The sequence below is a fragment of the Pundamilia nyererei genome, unplaced genomic scaffold (assembly GCF_000239375.1).
Source record: "Pundamilia nyererei isolate P.nyererei 1_Seehausen unplaced genomic scaffold, PunNye1.0 scaffold00008, whole genome shotgun sequence".
Lineage (NCBI taxonomy): Eukaryota > Metazoa > Chordata > Actinopteri > Cichliformes > Cichlidae > Pundamilia > Pundamilia nyererei.
The window spans coordinates 3,641,185-3,649,750 of NW_005187409.1; the positions used below are offsets into that span (position 1 = coordinate 3,641,185).

Below are 8,566 nucleotides of genomic sequence, written 5' to 3' on the forward strand. Positions count from 1 at the left end.
GGGGGGCTAAATAAGAACAAATTCTTAGTGTTAATTCTGTAAAAAAAACATCCCATCTTTCCTATAGTCCAGACTAGAAAAGGGAGCCAATAGGTTTACATAATGTTCCCTTATGCATGAGCAGCCACATTCACACCTCAGTATGGATGTCAACTTTAGCATCCCCCACCCGATCAGCACACAGTTACACTCCATCAGGACCGGATGCAAACAGAGTGTGAGTGGGAAGAGGAGTTTGAGAGGAAAGAAGTACAACAGGATCCAAGACTTGATGCATATCCATATCCCTCCCCCATATCAAATAGCAATAATCTGCCCCCAGGAGCAATAAGCCAAGGATCTCTATACTGACTCTGTGTAGAAGAAGTAACTGTGAAAGTTGTCCTATGGACTCTGAAAGAACTGTAAAAGCAAATTTTTAACTAGTAGTTAACAATAGAACACTTTTACAAAGGGCTTCTCTATCACAGCATAAAATGCAAGTAAACACACCTTCTACAACCAGAATATCATTGAATCAAAGTATTCGAGGGCTCTGGATTTTACTTTACGGGTTCATAGACCAGACAGCTAGCAATACTAGGTTACTGGCTTCTGTCCATAGTTTTAAGGTCACGGATCAGTCAGGAAAAAATGCTACTTGTAATGCAGACTAAGCCAACAATGGTGCTTAAAAGCTGTGAAAGAGCACACATAAACAAACCCCGTCACCTCAGAGAGGGTTCTCAAAAAGAAGCGGCACCTACACAAACATAACTCATGGTGAAAACTGGAAAAAGTATTCTGTATTAAATGAGGAAATAGTCTATGCCCTACGGCACTAAAGATAAGAATAGAACTATTGAACGGCCATTGATTTAGTGGTGGAGTCACTGTAAAAATATAATGAGGGTCAGATGGTGGGGGCCACTTCATTTTTGAGCAGTTACGTGATTGCAATGCTCAATCTCCAAAAAAGTGAGCTAAAGCCCGTAGAAGAAATGCTAATGTAAGGAAAAACAGAACTTATTGCATTATCTCTGCTTCACTGTCAAAGGTCAAACAAATCTATTCAATGGCAGTGATGTTAGTAAGTAAAGCAGAGTCAAGTGCCAGTATGTCAATATCAAACTGTATTCACCCTTGATGATAAAGCACCAGCTACCAAAAGTGAATGGAGATCAATAAAGCAAATAGCCAATGGTCAATCGAGCTGAGATGTAATTGCTCAGTCAAAAATAAATGGTGCATTAGAAAATTGAGCGGGGCTTAAAACTTTATATTAAAATATGCCCTAAATTTAATTATGCATACATTGTGAAATAAGCACAGGCTTGGACGGAGGGGGAAAGGTGCTCCGCTGAGAGCGAGGGGAATGTAAGACTGCATTCAGCTGGTGCCAAACACCCAATGATGACTCTGGTCTGATGACACTGTGCGCTGTCACACCATCTCACTATTCAGTGACTATCCTGTTTTGTCAATCTGCATGTTGTAAGCAGAAGTAACTGAGTAACCAGAAATTTACAAGGCCTATTCTTTGTATCACAATCCATCAAGACCACAACTCTCTGACAGCGCAGATTTTTAAATGATTATTTCATGTATTTTTAATGCCTTTGGCACCGTATCATTGAGATGCTGATACCACTGTGGTCATTTTTCTTGTGTAGCAGTCTGAAGTATTGTATTTGACCGCATTATATTTCTTCCTCACACATACAGACACACACCCCTATATTATATTATATTATATTATAATAGTGATAGACTGACTGAACAGCTACTATGGTGTACCTAATAATTATTCCTGCTCTAAAAATGATACAACCAAGCCAGAAGTAGGTCAGATGTGGCTGTGTACGAGAACATGATGTTGTGCCGTTCCTGTGAGCAATACTTGCATAATTCATATCATAAGACACAAAACACTACATAAACCAACCAACAAACTGCAAAAGACCGGGCAGACCATTTCACCACATTGTACCACAATAGACAACCGTTCACATTCAATGAACTAGCACTTAGTTAAAGTTAAAGGGCATTGTAGAACCTTCGGCAACACTTATTAAAAGATTTAAGTGATTGAGTGATTTGAGCCTGTTTCAATAAGTTTAACTCTATGTGGAATAGAGAAAGAGAAACAGTTTCAAGAAATCATCAAAAGCCCAAAACTCCCATGATGTTCATGCCCATGGGTGTATGTAAACTCCTGACCACAACTGTACATCAAACAATCTACAGTAAAAACCACACAATCAAGATAAACTGAGTACTTTATGGCTGTGCTGTTACACATTCTTTCTGCACGTGATCGCTGTCTTTACATAACAGCATATGCTTGTACACTTCATTTAGAGAAAATAGCAGATTCAATACTGCTGTTTTTTCTTTGTCTTCCAGAGCAGAAATGCAAAACCCTCAGATGATCCTGAGGTGTAAATGACACGGGAATGTTAGAAGAAATCCAGTTCTTTGTCACGCTGCTTCATTGACACAAACATGTTACCATTTATGGCCAGCAAGTCTGTTACAGAGACCGCCAGAAGTGGTTTTGGGTCGCACAATTTCTCTCTCTGGACAAGAAAGTGTTTTCTGATCTTTTGCTGTTAAGCCTTCTGTCAAGGTTTAACTGAATTGTGTCTCCAACAGCTTATACGTGCATGTCTTGCAAGAAGTAAAGATGACACTGTAGTGTGCAGAAGAAAAAAAAATCTACTGACAAAGTGTGACAATGGTTCAGCAAGTGCTGTTTTTCTGGACACAAATAGATTTTGTGGTCAAACTAAATCGATGCTGTAGCCTTTTCTTACTAAACTGTTGAAGCAATTTGAAAATGTAAGCCCAAAAGAATACAGTATGCTCAGCTTTGTTCTGATCAGTCTCCATTGGTGGTTTCATAACCTTGTGCAGCAGGGTTATAAAACACTAAGCTCTTCCAGTACATAATGCAAGAGCTGTGTCATTAAGCTTCAAAAAATGCACTCAGAAAAGCTACTTAAATATATTTAATGAGGTGTGAGGGAGCTTTGCAAAGAAGAGAGAGCACTAGGGACGAATGTTTGTTCTTGTTCATGCTGCATGTGTACAACCTGCACTACACTGAGAATGTCACTGAACTGGATCTTTGTTTTCTATTTTCCCCACATTGAGGAGAAAGTGCGAGCGAAACATAAAATATATGCCTAAACACCCGAAAGGATTCTGACAGTATTGGAAGGCTTTCCAGAACAAATGCTTCGTCTCTAGCAAACTGTTTTAAAAACCGTTAATGACGACAGGAAAAACATTCTAACAGAAACTTAAAACTGTGATTATGACAAGCAAAAAAAAAAAAAAGCTGAGTAATGACTGTTTGAATAAAAGGGGAAAGATACATGGGCTGAGTTAGTGCTGTTTACCCTTGCAGCTCTCTGGCACATTGCTCCGTTACATTCTCTGTTTTTCTTGTCAGCCCACTTGCCTGTCCTATTCCAGCATGCTCACTCGGTCTCACTAATTGTAACTCTCTCAATTTTGACTACACATCAAAGTGCTCACTGCCCATACCAGAAGAATTTAGAGTGGCTACATTTTCCTTTGAGGAAAATATAGCACAAAGGCACAAAATTAAAGCTTTGTTACTACAACGACTTTGAGGAGTACTCACCTCTTTGTTGTATTTCTTGTGTGGGAAAACAATTTCTAAATCAAGCAATCTTACGTGGGCTATTTTGTCTAATTTCAGCACAAAGTCCTTTAGCTGTTTTTAAACCTAACTGAGATTCAAAATACAAAAAGATTTCCAGAATTGAAATCCCCATTCCTTCATCCAAAGACATTTTGAGCTATCCCGGAGTCTATGCTATGTAAGCTAGTCACATATTGGTAGTTTTACACAGTTAGCGCCACAGATTACAGGATGTGCATCCAGATTATTTAATAGCATATGTGTTTGTCACCTGTTTGATCATTCAAAGGCTGCTCAAAGGTGCTCTTCATCCTCATTTAGGCCCCTTGGCTGCTCAGTTTTGTCCAGTTTAAAAGAAAGATGATTCAATAAATAGTCCACAAATATATCACCAACCACTGGTTACGTGGCTGATGATGCCTGCAAAATCTGAACACACTACAAAAACTCTACTGCGCCTATATTACGTTAGAATTCAAAGTCAGCTTCTTTCCCTTCATTATGAGTGGAACACCTAGAATAAAAACAGCTTTACTGAAGAGACTACAAGTTCAGACAAAGTTCACTTTAAAAGTTTTTAAAAAAGGATATTTACTCTCCTAACAAAGCAGAAGGACTATTGCTTCATTACCATACAGTGTTACATCAAATCGACTTGTCTTTGTACAGCACCATTAATTTCATGCAAAAGTGGTTTTGGGTGGTTCAGCACATAATAAAGCAATCGCACAAAAAGCTTTAAACAGCATTTGTCTCTTAAGCAGCACACTTGGACACAATGCAACACACCTGAATTTTGCAATTAAGTTAATAAAGTTCCCCTCTCCAAAAATAAATAAATAAAACATTAATAGCAGCAAATAACAGTTTCAGACAAAATGTTACCAAATCAATAAAAGGTAGATACATTAATCCATAATGATACTATAATAGGAGTTACCTCCATTATGGATTCAGCAACACTTGGCCTATGGCATTGAATTAAGGCCCCATATTAAAGGCTACTCTCTTCCTCTGTCCGCTGTTTGCACATTGTGATGAATAGCCTTCAGAGTAATAACAGTCCAACTTGAACTGCGCGCTGATCCTAAGGAGCTGTTGTGGATAGGCAAAGGCTCATTGTTCCACTAGCATGCCTGCAGCTGTACTAGACACAGAGTGTAGTGTACCATTGGCTGGTACTGACCTATATTAGACTGCATCTCTCGACAACAGGGAGGAGGGAAACTCATCATGACCTTGCACTGGGAACAACTTCCTCAAACATTTTGGTCACAGACACATATAGCGACACTTTTGGTATAGTGACAACTTATAAAATGTCTAAAAGCCATAGTTGTTTTGTGAGTAACAGGTTTCATGAGAGGCTTTTTAAAGGTCATCCCCAAGCTGAAGTATTTTCTGTGAGTAACATCAAAAAAGATGACCTTTGAAATTTAAAGAAACACAATAAAAGCCCATTAATATTAAAAACAGGAAATGCATGTGAAGTCACAAACTGCTGACAGACAACTGTGGTCAGACAATATAGACATGGATGTTTTTAACCGGTTTAGTCTTGAAACATTCATTTACTAACACATAACTTAATCCGCCTTCAGGAGTGTGAACTTTGTTCACCTATTCACTTTGTTCTCAACCAGTTAAATTAAAGTCCTGCGGAGAATGAGAAAAGCACATTATTTTCCAGGGATTTCACGGAGAAAACCTCCAGACTTCACATTTTAAGGCCTGGAAAAGCAAGCACATTTTAAACTACAGCCTAGTCACACTTAAATTTCTCTTTAATTATATATCAAAGTAGTTTAGCCTTAGATGGGGTATGGTTTTTCCAGCTAAGTGCACACTCTCTGTACTCTGTTTGCGTGTGTGTGTGTGTGTGTGTGTGTGTGTGTGTGTGTGTGTGTGTGTGTGACAAATCACTAGATTTAGCTACTTAGACATAAGTTCTTGATGCGGCTGCTTTTTTCCCCATGTAGAGCATGGGTTTCTAAACTGCAGTACACTACAATGGTTGCTCCCCCACACCACACTGGCAGAGAGCCATGCAACACCAACAAAAAAAAACAGCATTTACAGTATGTCCTAATGCTGACAAGCTTTAAAAAAAACTCCATCTCAGCTACAGCCCCTCTGATGACATTATCTTTAATAATGTACCAAGCTACACTGACTGTAATTACTACTCAATTAATTATCCTAAGACGCTGCATAGGAGAGCAACAAGACTAATGACAAAAATCAATGGTGGCCCTTTCCTTCCCCTGCTTCCACTGCTTAGAAGGCATGGTTGACTGTGGTATTCCTACAAAGCATTTCTTCTCAGTGAACTGTAGCCACATTAAAAAGACAAATCTTTCACCCTTTGACTAAACAACACTTCCTTCCTAGCCAGGAGTTTGCCATGAAGATAATCACTGGAGGCTGTTGCTTTACCTAAGTGATGAACGTGTAGGAGGGGACACGTTCATCTTTCTTCCAGCATTCGTTAAATCCTAACATGCTGATCCTCTCTCTCTGTGTCAGCGAGTACCCTATCATTTTGGGTGACGATGAAAAACTGGGATGATGAAACAGCACAGATGCTGACGTCCCCACCCGACTTCCTCCATGCGCAGACACACGGATGGAGACATAGACACGAAGCAAAAAACACAAACACCCAGAATACACACGTCTCAGTATTCTCTTCACATCTCACAGCAAACACTCTGAGTAACGCTAGAGCTGAGCCATAGCACAGAAAATCTCTGGATGAGCCTTTATACATATATGGATGATGAGGATGCATTTTGAGTGCCACTAGCCTGGTGAGGATAGGTGGGGGTCAGGAACGGCAGGAGGAGTGTAAGGAGAATTCAAAATAAATGAAGCAACCTGAATTATTTAGAGGTACAAACTGAGAATTCAAACCAGGTTTTAAAAGGAAGTGGAAAAATTGCCACAAAAAGCCATCCATGGTCCCTTTGTATTGAGCCTGAACTGCCCCCTCCACTATAGGAAGGCTGAAAATGTCCGTCCATTCGAAAGGAAACTGCGAGGCGCAAAGAGGCAACATATCTAACCCCCAGATTCACTACAGTTTTTCAGGCTTGAGTCACGCAGGTCTTTCCGGTCTCCCCCACTATATTTCATCAGCCCACTATCTCGCAGCAGGCCGTTTATTCTTTCATGGTACCTCTCTCCCCACGCTAAATATATTTATTATCCCGCTGTGTGTTGCAGATGAGCTTCATTGGCTGTGTTTCTATTACTGGGCAGAGTGCAAGAGATCAGACGGAGACAGGAAGGATGAGAGAAAACAGAGTAAGCAATTCTCTTCACCAGCCAGTTCACGGTTGCAAGACTAATGGCGGCAAAACTGAGCACACATAATCAATATGCATCTCCCCTAATCAAACAGGCCTGATAAATCAGATGACTTTACATGCCTTCTATGGGCTGTGGCACTTAGATGCACTGTTACCCTTACTGCTAACCAAAGAGTAACAGCTCTGTTCGGGAATTCTTGATTCTCATCAGTTACTGAAAGCCCCTAGCACGTTTCCAACAGGTGCTACTAGTTGTTAACAGTAGTCAGCATGTCAAAAGCCAGACCAGCATGGAAAAACACATCTGAAGCATTCTGAAGGACGGATAATGCTGCAATAACTGAATGCTTGTAATGCTGCAGTAGTTGCCCCAGTACTTGCAGGCCATAAGCAGATACTGTTTTTTCTTATTGTACAGCAGCAGATAAAAACATTTCCTTTTATTGCTGAATGAGAAGTCAGCTTTTATTGAGAAAAGTGGACATGTGATAAAATCTGGAAGTTTAAAATATAGTTCACTCAAGTAGCGGTTTGACCAGAATGGAGACCTAAAGCACCTATATCAAAATTCTAAAAACACCTCAATACTTGCTTTTTTTAGTGTCCTTTATAACAAAGGCAGCTTATGTATGTATGGGTTGTCCAAAAAAAATAAATAAATCCCACCTATAATGAGATACTAATCTTATTACTTAATACAAACAGTACTGCCTTCATCTTCTCTAGCTGACATACAGCCTAACATACATACTTCACACAGCCTCTCCACTCTTTACCAGTTGAGCACTCAAACAGAAGCATGGCAAACAGAAAAGTACCTTAAAGAGTAACACCCTGGTCTTTATGGGGTATATTGTGGAGTCAGTAAAGCTTCCATTTCAACAACATATAAATAGTAACCAGTTATTGGAAACATTAACCTGTCCAGCACACATGTTAATGTTATACATGTAACTATTAGCAAATACCCAACTGCTGCCTTAGCTGTCTGTTGACTTACCATTATTTCAAACGCATCTTGTCTGGCAGCTTTTGCAATCAGAATTATGATCAAACACATTTTGTTTTTCCAAGATGAGCTCAATAAATTCTCTATAGGCTCCTCTTGTTGTGTTTCTCATGTTTCTTTTACTGGTTTACTTTTTCATTAGTGTCATTTCAGTTATTACAGTATATGCGTAGTATGACAATGTCCAAGCTGACAGGCAGGAAAACAAAAAAAGGAGGGAAAAAACTGGAGAAAATCTAATAGTGAGTATTAAGGAAATAAAACGACGACAATGATGGAGCTAAGCACCAAACATCATCAGTCCTACATTCTGTAATGTAAAGAGACAATGTTAATTTAACGAGATTTTAAAAAAATTAGCACACAACTTGTGTTACAAAATTGATTTAACATAATTATTTGTGTCTAGAAAGTGTTATGTTTCTCTTAAAAGTCACAGATTGAGGCGGAGAAAAGGTCATCAGCAACTAGACAGAAACCGTGGCCACGGGTCTCACCAGTGTCGCTGAGCCAAAAATAAACAGGACTGTAGCTAAATATACAGACAAGTGTTATTCTAATATTTATTTAAAAGACAATGGACTCTTAATTTTT

The 8,566-nt window shown here is 39.2% G+C and overlaps 1 protein-coding gene across 8 annotated transcripts in view; it reads right to left on the reverse strand.

Annotated features, from left to right (window-relative positions):
• The window catches only part of atp11c (ATPase phospholipid transporting 11C (ATP11C blood group)), a 38,745-nt gene that overhangs the window by 25,688 nt on the left and 4,491 nt on the right, over positions 1-8,566 (reverse strand). The window lies entirely within an intron of this gene.